This window comes from Protopterus annectens, chromosome 15.part0 (assembly GCF_019279795.1).
Source record: "Protopterus annectens isolate FY-2018-M chromosome 15.part0, PAN1.0, whole genome shotgun sequence".
NCBI classification, from domain to species: Eukaryota; Metazoa; Chordata; order Ceratodontiformes; family Protopteridae; genus Protopterus; species Protopterus annectens.
The window spans coordinates 181,424,415-181,437,103 of NC_056749.1; the positions used below are offsets into that span (position 1 = coordinate 181,424,415).

Genomic DNA, 12,689 nt, shown 5'->3' on the forward strand with positions numbered 1-12,689 from the left:
TTGCTGGACCATTTCTTTGACATCAGAATATACTTTACCAGTGTTCTCATGACAGACAGTACTGACATGATAAGGCCATTAATTTGAAATAAAAATGTTAGTGACTCAAAGATATGGCATCAAGATCACATTTCCCATTATCCTGAAATAAGTTCATGCTTAGGTTTTCTTTTTAAATGGCCTCTTACCAGGAAATTATTTTCAAACAGGCACACACAAATGCACAGACAGGCAGAGAGAGAAAGAGTGAACACAGATTTGGTCTCAGGAGAAACTTCTACAGCTTCTGTCAGACAAGGATGATGTTAACACTTACGAGCTGTGAATGTAAGCTGCGAGCATACCATCATCTGAAGATCGCACTGCTGTATCATCAGTCAGTCAGTTACCAGGATGTGACTATCCAATGTCTGTGCCAATGAGATGCTGATGTAACTCTGACATATCTGTGTATTGCTGTTACACCATTCAAATATAAAGATGCTAATGACTATCATTTTAGCTTTATGATGTACAGTTATCCTGATGTTAGGTTGTTGAACTATTGCTGTAATAGCTGAATTCTGTAAAAAGTTTTGATATTTGCAACACCCTGATACCTTAAGTCACACGTTACCCAATAAAACTAAAGTATCACACCCAGAACAAAAAGAGTATGCATTACAAATCCAGGAAATGCACATGCATGACTTTTTTTTCTCCTTTTTAAATATTTATCTTACATCATCTTGCAAACAGAGTAAAGATCTACAAAATTGCACTGGGGCATTTACACATGAGCAGGTGATACCAAGCTGTATCACTGTCTACTGTGGTGTCCATATGCATTGCTCTCCCATACTCCTGACCTCACATTTTTGTTTAAGTAGTGTCCCAGGATTTAGACTGGCATGACTGTTCTGTGTTGAAGACTACAAGTTGTCATCTATGTTGCACTGATGCCAGAGAAGCCCAGTGTTGCTACAGGATTTCAATCATGCTTTCAGGCATGCTTTCTGTGTTAAACCCTGGATGTACTGAAATGCGGGATATGAAGAGTTAAGCAATGAAAGAGAGGATTATTCATTAAACATCTGACTGACTGTCACTACTGCTCCAAACTATCATTTTCTAGCAAGGAATAAAAAGGCTGAAAGCCTAGGGATGGTGGAAAACTGGGCTGCAAGTAAAATGGCATGAAGATGTGTTGTAAAGGTTATGAGAACATGTAGACACACAGCAGCTAATAACTGGTACAATGAAACAAGCATTTAAATGCATAAAATACAAGATGATGATCTTAAGAGTAGAAATGGAAAAAGCATCCCTTGTATTCATCTCCGAGGGTGTGACAGCAAGAAAGTAATGTGATAGGCTACCCAGAAGAAAGGAAAGGGATTACTATGATGATTGCTGAAAGGTGCAGTCAGTATGAAGCAAAAGCCATGTTCCTCCTCGTACAGAGAGTTAATGCTGTCTCATCTGAAATACTACGTGCAGTTATGAAGAGCCCAGTTGCAGAACTACACAACCACGACTGAGAAAGCAACTAAACAGATGTATGGACAATCTAATCCTGAAACCACAGACATACAGACTAAAGGAGATAAAAACATGTACGCTAGGCTAAAAATGAGGGCTGAGGGAAGGACCCGTCAGTCAGTCCTTCAAGACAATTTAATACAAAGAAACATACTTCAGAAGAGATGTGGAAGGATGTACATCAAATCTGAAAACAGTAGGGGGATGTTCTTTTTTGGAAGATCTTTGTGTATATGGTCTGGACCTTTTGAATAAACCTCTCAGCAACTTGCCTCTAAAAGATTAATGGTACACTGTGACTTCAGTACAGAACCCAACATGCTTTTTAACTTAAAGGGTATACAGACAGTATTACACATATGGAGTATGTAAAGAGAAGCAGTTCGGCATACATATATGTGAAAAGGAAGAACTGTAGTAAAAGTATACAAGAAAAAAATACTAAAAAGAGATACTGTCTGCTCTGCATGGAGTGCTTTATTCTCTTCTTTTATTTAAATATAATTACATTATAATCTTCAGCTACAGCCCAACAGCAGTATAATTATTTGCATCATATTTATAAGAACACACTATTTTCTTGGATTGTAAGCAAATAATCATTTATAATACATGCATGCTGGCGGAAGCGAACACTGAAAATGCTGTGATTGTTTCTATCAGCTAGAAACATTGGAGTAATTCAGTTCACACAGATTTCTGAATTGTGACTGGAATATCTCACACAGTTTTCATTATCAGTCAGTGATGTGATTTATTTCTACAGTTCTTGCACGTCTGAAACAGTCTTACAGCAGCAGACCCCATGTTTTAGCATTTTTGTGCAGTACTTGCTCTTACGTGATCTTTTATGTAAAGTTTTTCTTTTCTGAGATAAGAAGCAAAACAAAAAGGGCAGCTTGTTTGAAAAAGAAACATGTCTAATAATAAAAGAGTTGAAGCACTTAACCAAAACCCTTCTGCTAAGCAACCTGCACCCACCTCACAAATTGCCCTGTTGTAAAGGTAATGGTCTATCCAACATCAATAAACTTGTTAACTATCAATACCATCTTTATCCTTCTGAGGGATGGGTCAGACCTTCTACCACAAGTATCAGTTATAAAGCAGAAAAGCAATCTTAGATGGGACATTTTCAACTTCAAAACCTAAAATGTGCAGTGCATGTCTTGTTTAGGCAGTGCACACCTACAATGGATATGATACAAGCATGGATGTAAACAAATAGGTACATCATTCTTAAAAGGAAGTCTAAACAAAGAAGATATGCATTTGTGACCAAACCAGAGATAAATCACACAACATAAAATTCATGTAGCAAAGATGGCATGTGGTCAGATAATGACAAAATCAGCACAGAGTGGCTGATTCGGTCCAAAAGCTGATTGACAGCAGAGTCACCAAAAGCTAGCACACACCATTATTTATTTTATTTTTATTTTACATTTGTTAACCGGGGGTGTCTGACTGAGCCGAAAAGGCCCTTTTTCAGCAGAGGCCCGGGGAGAAAAGCTCCACAAAGAAAAATTACAGGCACATTTAGTTATTCAGACATGATCAGTATACACACAAATTACAGGAGACATGTTTTTACAGTGGTATGCGGCACATAAACAGTTACAGTGGAGAGAACAAACAAAAAAATATTAATTTTAAAAATAAAGGTAATTAATAGATTTGTGGTGTACAGCTGAAATTTGGAACATAGGTAGAATACATACATAGTATACAGGTACAGTACATACATTGTAGATTAGCCAGTGTTTGTGAGTAAGATTGAAAACTATTATCAAGTGCTCTAGATTTTGTATGTATGTGTTATCCGCTTTCACTAGCCTGGGGAGCAATCATGGCACTGCCAACTTTCCTTGAGATGTTGCCTGATGAGTACAACAGTCTCATCGCACATTGTAAAGTATCATTTATCACCTGCATTAATGCAGAACATAAGATTAGTAATAGTGATATCTGTGGCACTTGGATATGCATATGTATTTAAAATGCATTGACTTTGCCTGTCATTCATTAGACAAATAGTCTTTGCATATTTGCAAGAAATGCTGTCAAAAAGGTTAAGTAAAGGTGTGGTGTTATTGAACAAAATACTCCCGTCTGCTTGGTCACAGTAATATCTCAAGTAAAATGTTCTCATGTGCTGCTGCTCTACTTGGGATTACCTAATGTGGAGCTAAGGTTGTACCCAGTGTGTACACAGAGTGCTTGTACAACAATCTCATTGCACATTGTAAAGTATCATTTATCACCTGTACACCTTTACATAGGACAGTCTGCATTCGGGCAGTTGTATCCCTTGGAAGAAATAAAAATGCAACATATATAAGCTCATAGGTAATAGGTTAGTTACTCTTGCGGGTCATTTTAAGCCTGGCCAGTTTCTCTTTTGGTGCTCAAATTAACCTATCTAATTTGATTATAGACTGGCTTTGCCCAACCCATGATCAATAACTATATATTACCCTTAGTGAGAATACCTGGGACAATGTCATAGATAATTTGAGTGGACCCATGTATTGGATAAAGCATTCAGGATCTGTTTCTGGCCATCAGTAGTATGTGGGGCAGTCCTGTGATAAATTTTCTGTTTCCCATCCACAGATCCAGACTGCACTTGTACTCGGACAGGAAATGAGCTCTGATTTAAGTGGATAGGGAGTCTGTTACAGAGCAGTGGTATTCCCTGAGAGATAAACCTGAGATTTTAACAGAAATATTTTGCAACCTTCATGTAACTGCTGTAGGAACCAAATTCTGTACAACCTTCCTATAACTGCTATAGGAAGTGATAATTCTATATCTGAAACATTGCATAATGGTAGGAAACAAAGGAAATAACTAAAATTTGATGAACTCAAGTCCTTTTATAAGTATCTGAAATGGTAGGATTAGTAACAGATGTTTAATATGCATTAATAAAAACTTCATCAACATAAAAGCCAAAGTTTGAGAAGTTACATTCAAGGCAGTTAGCAGAAAAGTAACACTGACAATGGAACTAAATATACAACACATTTAATTTAACTCTATAATTTTTTTTGTCGCAGTGCTCCTGGGAAGATAGCCAACCTCATGTAGTTAAAAGAAACAAAGGAGAAATAAAAACTGGAGTAATTCAAAACAAAATGTAATATACATGTATGTGTCATGACTGAACATGGAATGCTAGGCATTGAAATGTGAAAATCGGACCCACCCAAACTTAGCCTAGAAGTACACCTGGAATGAATGAATGAATGATAAAGGCTTTTTAATAGGGTTAAGAAAAGGTACATAATTTTTAGTGTCTAAAACCTGAACATTGTACAGTCTACCATACGAGTACTCTGTATCATAAATGGAAGGTTACTTATTCGCAAAAATGAAAACTATGCTTGGTTGATTCCTATACAAGCTCATTGTAAACTGGACATAAACCACATAAAATAGTCTGTTTAAAAGTACTAAAAAACATAAGAAGAAATCACTCTGAGGATAACCTTTAAAAAAAGACTTACTTTTATAATTTTCTCTGCAGTACTTAGTGAAAAAAACTAAACAGCTTGCTTCCAAATACAATTACACGTCTACCTGCTTTCCCCACACACCAACAGCACCAAAATTATAAATTGCTACCTTTATTTTCTATTACAAAATCACTAAGTTGCCCAAGACAGGGCACTGTAATATAAAGGATGGCAGAAAAATTATTTTTGCAACAATAACATTTTAAAAAAGGTAAAACATTTCTTTTTGCAAATAATATAATTGTATAAAACTAAAATTATATGCTTATCAGATATGAGTAATGCAAGTTACCAATGGCTCATTTCAGCTTCACCCTTGTGACTAAGCCACATGAGCTGTGGGTAAATCTTGCATTGCCCACACCTGACCATAACATACTGCTTTATCTTAAAAGGTATATATAGCTTTAGAAAAATGGCAGAGAGCTTTGTTCATGCATATTCATACCCCTCCCCAACAGTTAAAGAAAGTACCCCCAGTCCATAGCATTAAGCACTGTCCATGTCATTAAAACTAGTTAGCACAACATTCTACATGACTGTGTTTATAAGTACATACATTCCCCCTTGACTTATGCTACACAGACAACAATGCTCGCAATAATTCTGCTGCTGCTGTGGAGACTGAAACAATATAAACTCTGTTCTGTTCTTAGCTTCACAACTAACACGGTGAACAAAGGAGTTCACATCCACATTTTCTTGATGTGGGGACAGATTATTTCTAACTCTGAGAAACAGTCAGCACAGCTCTCATGGACAAGATTATTCTACTGTGAGCAGTTTATTCTGGTCCTAAAATCTCTGCCAGGACTATCAGTTGAAATGCCAATAAATTTGTTCCGCTGAACTAGGTACTGTATTCTGAAATCTAGTTAGACTTCAAGCTGGCAAAGACCGACAAAGTCACAGGCAGTGGAATATCATACAGCTGTGATAACATATCTGTTTACCTGTTAATCAGGTAAGCCCACTACGCATGTGCTCCTCTTTTTCAGGACAGGACTCTTGACATTTACAGGATACTCAAGTAACTTCAGAAAAACAGAGTATGATGCAGGATTATGATATATGAAGCTCAAGGAATACACTGATCACGTTGGAGGTAAATGACCTCACCAGAGCCCAGATTATTAATGGGAAGGTAGGGTGCGTATCCGCTGCAATACCATCACTATAGCTTGAAACCATATTCTGATTGCTGAAAGGTTGTTTAACAGGTAAGAAAGTTTGAAAGCCTCAAGGAGACTTTTCCTATTCATGTTGGGCAGTGAGTAGAATGGCTGAATAAGACTTTCAGGCTCAGCAGAATACAGTGTCCCTCCTACTCACTGTGTGATGCTATACTCATTTAGATGTTGTGATACATCTCACATGGCTCAAGTTTTTAAATCTGCAAATACCTATGTATGCCAAGTTCTTGGGAAAAATGCATCAAATGGCACACCCTACCCCAAAACATTTTGATCACCTACTCCCTCTTTGATAACAACATTCCATAATTACAATAGTTTTGGGGATGGCTTGTTCAGCACAGCAGTGTGGCTTATATACAAATCTATGACATTCTAACTACGATCAAAAAAATGAAAATCATCTTGGAACAAACATGAGAACTTTAGCTTCCACATTTAGAATATTCTCATATAACACATGCATCACATAAATGCTCACAGAAATCTCTTATACTGGTACAACAATTTACTGAACTACTCCCAAAAACTAACAGCACTTCATACTGAATCATCTTGACTTATGTTATTCATTAGTTATTTGACAACAAAGTGGATTGGTCCATGGGCCCTTTTCAAACACAAGCAGGAAGGGCAAGGACAAATGACAGGAGATGGCATTATGGATCAGTGGTTGTTTGTTGTGCCTTGCAGTTTCAGGAACCAGGGTTCAGTCCTGAGCTCAAGACATTGTCTGTGTGGAGTTTGCATTTTCTCCCTGTGTCTGTATTAAGCTTCTGTGGGTACTTTTATTTTATCCACCTCCCTAAAACATTTGGCTAGCTTCTCTAAACAGCCCATACATCCTGTATTTATTTTTGTCCTTCTGTCCCAGGTCACAGATGAAAATGGTCTGTGTTGAATGGTTCATCTAAATGATTAACAAATAAGTTTAATAGAATATATAATTTCAATTGACATCAGCACTTTGCTTAAAAGTTATAACCATCTCAGTGACCTTAATCAAATGGGTTCTCCTACAGAAGTTTTGTTTTTAACTTATTCTCAAGGCTGTTTTCTCTCTGAGTAGTTTATATTAATTAAGGGGTTGCTAGAAGTAAAGCCTTTGCATGGGAGGGGACTTGCCTCCAAATTCCCCTGAGATCCTAACTTCGGTTCTGTTTTTTGATTTAAGCAAAGTACTTTGGTAAACCATGTATCCGCAGTAGTGGTGTTGCGGTAGCGTTGTCACCTCACAGTAAGACGCTGTCCAGTTCGACTCTCAGTTAGAGTGTCTTCTGCATGGAGACATGCATGAATGGGTGAACCTTCGTTGAAAGGTTGTGCGTTAGGGCTGGCAACAGCCAATCATTAGAAGACCGGAGTTCCGCTGTGGCGACACCTAACCAGGAAAAGCCGAAAGTCACAACAACTTTGGTAAACCATATATATAAAAACTGAGACATGCATAACATTTACTGCAGGATATATTTGGAAGGAGGTTATGAATCCAGAGTATGTGAAGAAAAAAACAAGCAGACTTGAGGACAACATGCACGCTACACACAGGCAAAAAGGAGAATTCCTGACTGAACCCTGGATTCTGGAGCTGCAAGACATCGTACCATGAAGCCACCATGCTGCCTCCAAACTCTCCACTAATTTATCTGTCCTACACAGCCATGCTTCAATCCTATCATACCTAAATATTGATAATGGTACTTACTACACACACATATTTTGGCTTGGAATGTGACAGCGGCACTGTGTAATTTTCTTCCACTCCTTAATTGCCCACCTCATAAGCCCTTAACTTAGTTACTGCCAATGCCACAGTATAGTACTTCATTCAATACTTTCACATTATCTCCTGTCATATAAAACTTAAATTATGCCTCAGTATAATGTTAATATCTCACAGGGTATGCTGAGTATTGACTCTATCAGAATAACTTGTCTATTCGCATTTACAACAAATGGTTGTGACTATGCTACAGAATCATGATCAGTGTTTATAAATTAATAATTTAATGTGTTAGAGCTCTGCTGAAAGTGGGCTTCTTCTAGTTAGATGTTCCTGAAAATAAAATAAAAATAAATAAATGTGGAAGTCTCTTCATAGTAGTTGTTGGCATATAACTGTTTTCATTTTGCTGCCTGCACTGGTAGAATTTTTTTCACTGGTGTTTTTTTATGTAGGATAAGATAATGTCAGTGGATGCTTATGATACCTTACTGGGGAATTACATATAAAAAGGTAGGCAGCCAAGAAACAGATAATAGGCAAAAACAGGTACTGGTAACTCAAATCTTAACCTGACATGGCTATCTGACGAGGACCTCATAATGAGTCAGGAAGTTCACATCACTTCCTGTCTAGTGAGCATCATCCAAGCAGTCTTGGAGGTTTGCCACTGGCAAGAACAGTAGGAAATAGTGGCATGCTCAGTACAGTGTCTAGTTATTCTGAGATAGGGGTGGTTTGAGGATGTACTGAATAAACAGTTGAACTAGACAAAAATGGTGACCAAGTTTAAATAATATGTAAGACTTCGAGCTAAAAAGAGCTTGCTAAGCATCAGATAAGTTTCTCACTTGCCTGGGTGCCATAGAAAACACAACGCACACTATGAATGAATTGATAGAAAATGTGTCCCAACATATGCTACTCAAGATATTGCAAAGTGATTTTTTTTTTTTTTTGGTATAATCAAGAAATCTTATTTCATACTGTTACTGTCTTTCACAAGTCTGTAAATCTGTGCTGCACTTTTACATTTAATAATGCATAACTGTTTCAATAAGTAAACAAAGCCTGTGCCAGAGGCATGGAAGAATAAAGCCCTGAATACTGACCTGGTTATTAAAATTCATCTAGTGGTTTAGGTCCTTAATGGCACTGGCAGGGAGGGTCGGCATGCCCCTCCTGGGTGGGCAGGGCAGTGATTATTACCCATCCTGCAACACAGCTCCAATGACCAAGCTGCACTGGAGAGAAGAAGGAAGTTGTATTGTTGTGGAGGGTCAGGGTCTGGAAGATGTGGATATGGCCACCCCAAGCCAGTGATGGTAACCCTTGTCAGGATATGTGGGGGAACATGCATGCATGGACTGAATGGGCAAAGGTGGCCCTTAAAGTGATGGAAGTGCTGATGTCACCACAAGGGGAGCAGGAGTTAGGATTCATAAAATGAAGAATGCTCTCACTGCCAGGATGCTGTTGAGAGCAAAACGCACCCTCATGTTTTCTTGGGTGATAGCCATTTACAGACTTGATGGAGGGCAGTCATGGAGATCAGAAATATTACAATTAATAAAAAAGGTAAAGAAATAGGGTAGATTATCCAGTATAAAACAGCAGAAATGGTCTGGCTGGGTAAAAAGTCTTCTCTTTGCACAAAAAGGAAAAGTGCAGCTTTGCTGAATGTTCCCAGTATAGCAGTAGTAATTGTTGGAAATAACTTCCCCTAACATGCACTGAGTCTAGAGTTATAATATTAAATAAGGGGATTCTGAGTGTGAAACTGCTGTGCAACATAGTAAGGTTCTGCCCCAACAAAAAATGAAAACTGCTTTTCTTTTTAATAAGTGTAGAAATTCTGTTTCAAAAACTTTGCTTTCAATAAAAAGTGAGTTGCACACTGACTTTATACTCAAAATACCTAGACTCATTCTTCTTACACAAGCTGCCCTTTTTTGCATGGAAAAGAACAGAAAAATCTTCTCCTAACCACCGTGCATGGAACATACTCAGTACATTCTCATTAAAGTCATAATTTGGAGATTTCTTTTAAGAGAAAAACAGTGCTACAAAATAAAGAGGCTAAAAGTAACAACAAAAATGTACATTACAGCAAAAAAAAAAAAAGTGGTGCAAAGATTACAATTGCATGGGATTTGCATAAAATACTTATTCTCAGTCATCAGCAGTCAAAAAATAACAGCTACAATTTAACTCTACATTACTGTCTGGCTGCCTTCAGGTTAGGAAGCCAGCTATCCTTTAATGCGGTGCAAATTACACAGAAATTCCCCATGGAAAGAGTATTATTATTAGTTCTACCCCTATAAAGAAACGTAAACTCAAGCTCAGCATAAATGAAACGAGAGGAGCAAAATTTGAGTAAATCAAACTTGGATCTAGCTAGAAGATACAGAATATTATTTTCTATTACTTGGGCTATAAAAACACACTTTCCAACAATAGCATAAACTAAAGACTGGTTATATCTTCAAAAAATGCTTAAATCTTTAAAATGTCTATCTTCTGCCATCAATAAAGTCGTAACAGTCAGGACATTTCCCTAGTATTACAAAGGTCATTAAGAAACAGACATCAATAAACACAAGTTATATGAGGCTAATTAAGCAGCTATTACTTGACATCAATAGGAAAGATGATGCTTATTTTTACACAAACATCAATATCCAGCCAGCATGTACAAAACTCTGACATTAAACCACACTCAGGCCCTCTTGAGGCCTAAGCCAAAGATGTGAACCAGTGCTGTGTTTAAAAACAATGAATTGCAGCTTCACAGATGCTGGATTGTAAATTAATTTAGCAAAGTTTGAATCCTGTCAGTTTTTTTTACTTTCTTGCTGTGGAACTTTGAATAAATTGTTAGACTACTTTTGCTGCGATATTATACTTAGAAACAAGCTTTGGAGAGATTGTGTGCATGACTAAGCACGTCATCTTTGTTTTAATTGCCAAATCCTCACAGATACATGCGTGTCTGCATTTGGATTTAATAAATCTAATTAATGTTTGTTCTATCCAGCTCTGTAATGTTATGGAAGTAGAGCCAATGACAAGGAAGACACATACTAACTATACTTTAACAGGACGGGAAATTACACAGAGAAATTTTTCTGTAAATCACCCAAATGTACAAACTGGCTGCTAAACTCTTAAATACCTCCATTCACTGTTCTTTAAGAGTATCAGTGGCTACAAGCTATGATACAAACACATGGGTTGCCTAAGCTAGGGTTATTTACATTACAGTCAAAGAGAAACATCTGGATTCAGTTGCAGCAAAAGACAGTGTAGTATATCAGTATGATTTCATTTAATAATTCCCATCAGTTCAGGCAATACACTAAAACAGTGTCATTACAAATAGGAAGAGAATCACTCTGTTCCTCAAACAGACTAGCAATATAAATGTGTGATGTGAGAAATGAATGCTGGACACTAGGTCAATCATACTGAACATGTACTGTTCCATGGTAGCATTTAACAGGCTTCTTAGAAGCTGCCTAACAAGGCCTCTACACACAAGGTAGATCACTTTTCACTACCACCAAAATGAAGCAATAAAACACCACAACTCCTGAAGGAAGGGGAACAGATGGTTAACAGATATGGCAAGAAAAAAAAAATCAGTCTCGTTAAAGAAAAATGTGCATATGCTTTCCTGTGTTGTTTTACAACAGCTAATTAATTTTTTTTCACTAAAGAATGGATTATTCTGGGGATTTTTACGGTAGTGATTAAGTTCAGATTTTAAAATGGAAAAAAGCAGCGGGGGGGGGGTAGAAAGATTGTCTGAACTTAATATCAAACTGTAAGCTACATTTTATGTAAACTTCTATGTAACTGTTTTTTTTTTTTTTATTTTGGTATGTTGTTGAGGAGACAACTCTAAAACACACCAAACACTTTATTGCAAAGCTTTCGGGTCTACACCCTTCATCAGTACAAGTCAATTAAATGCATTCAGCATTTAAATAGGAGATAAAAATAAACCACATGCTTCAGCCAACCTATCACACTAAATGACAATCAAAGCTTAAAGGAACTTTTCTAGTAAATGTATTAATTTCCAAAAATATTTAAAATAAATATTACATAAAACTGTATACTTATATTCTCTTCTAAACATTTACATACATAAATACATACAATTATACCTACAATTATGCATATAAAATATATACACATTTAGATACAAACACATATATACATATGCATACACACTCTCATTTACACACACACTCTCCCTCACGCACACACAGACACATACATATATATATTATAGCTTCTCCCTTCGTCTTTTCATTAACACTGGTTTTAGACTAACCGCATTATTCAAGCCAGGGCTGTTGTCTGCCTGTAATCTAGTGATCCATTCATATTCTTTTAATTCCAACAAATTATTCATATCACCTTTCCTTAAATTCATTTGTACTGTATCTAGTGCCTTAAATTTAAATTTATGCTGTTCAACCTTATCTAAGATATGTTTACTTAAGGCGTTTGTTACTATTTTCCTTCTTATCTCTGATTTATGTTCTATAATCCTTTCTTTCAACTTTCTAGTTGTCTTGCCTACATAAAATGATAATGCAGGATGTACAGGTAGCCAAATAAACCACTTGCACTACATTACATGATGTCAAAACTTTAGAAACATAAGCTTCTTTAGTTATAGGGTGTTTAAAAATATTATCACCCTCATAAAGGTCA

General features: G+C 36.8%; 1 protein-coding gene across 1 annotated transcript in view; it reads right to left on the bottom strand.

Annotated features, from left to right (window-relative positions):
• NEXMIF (neurite extension and migration factor) overlaps nt 1–12,689 on the bottom strand; it is a 1,441,710-nt gene that overhangs the window by 110,821 nt on the left and 1,318,200 nt on the right. The gene's annotated exons all lie outside the window — the stretch shown is intronic.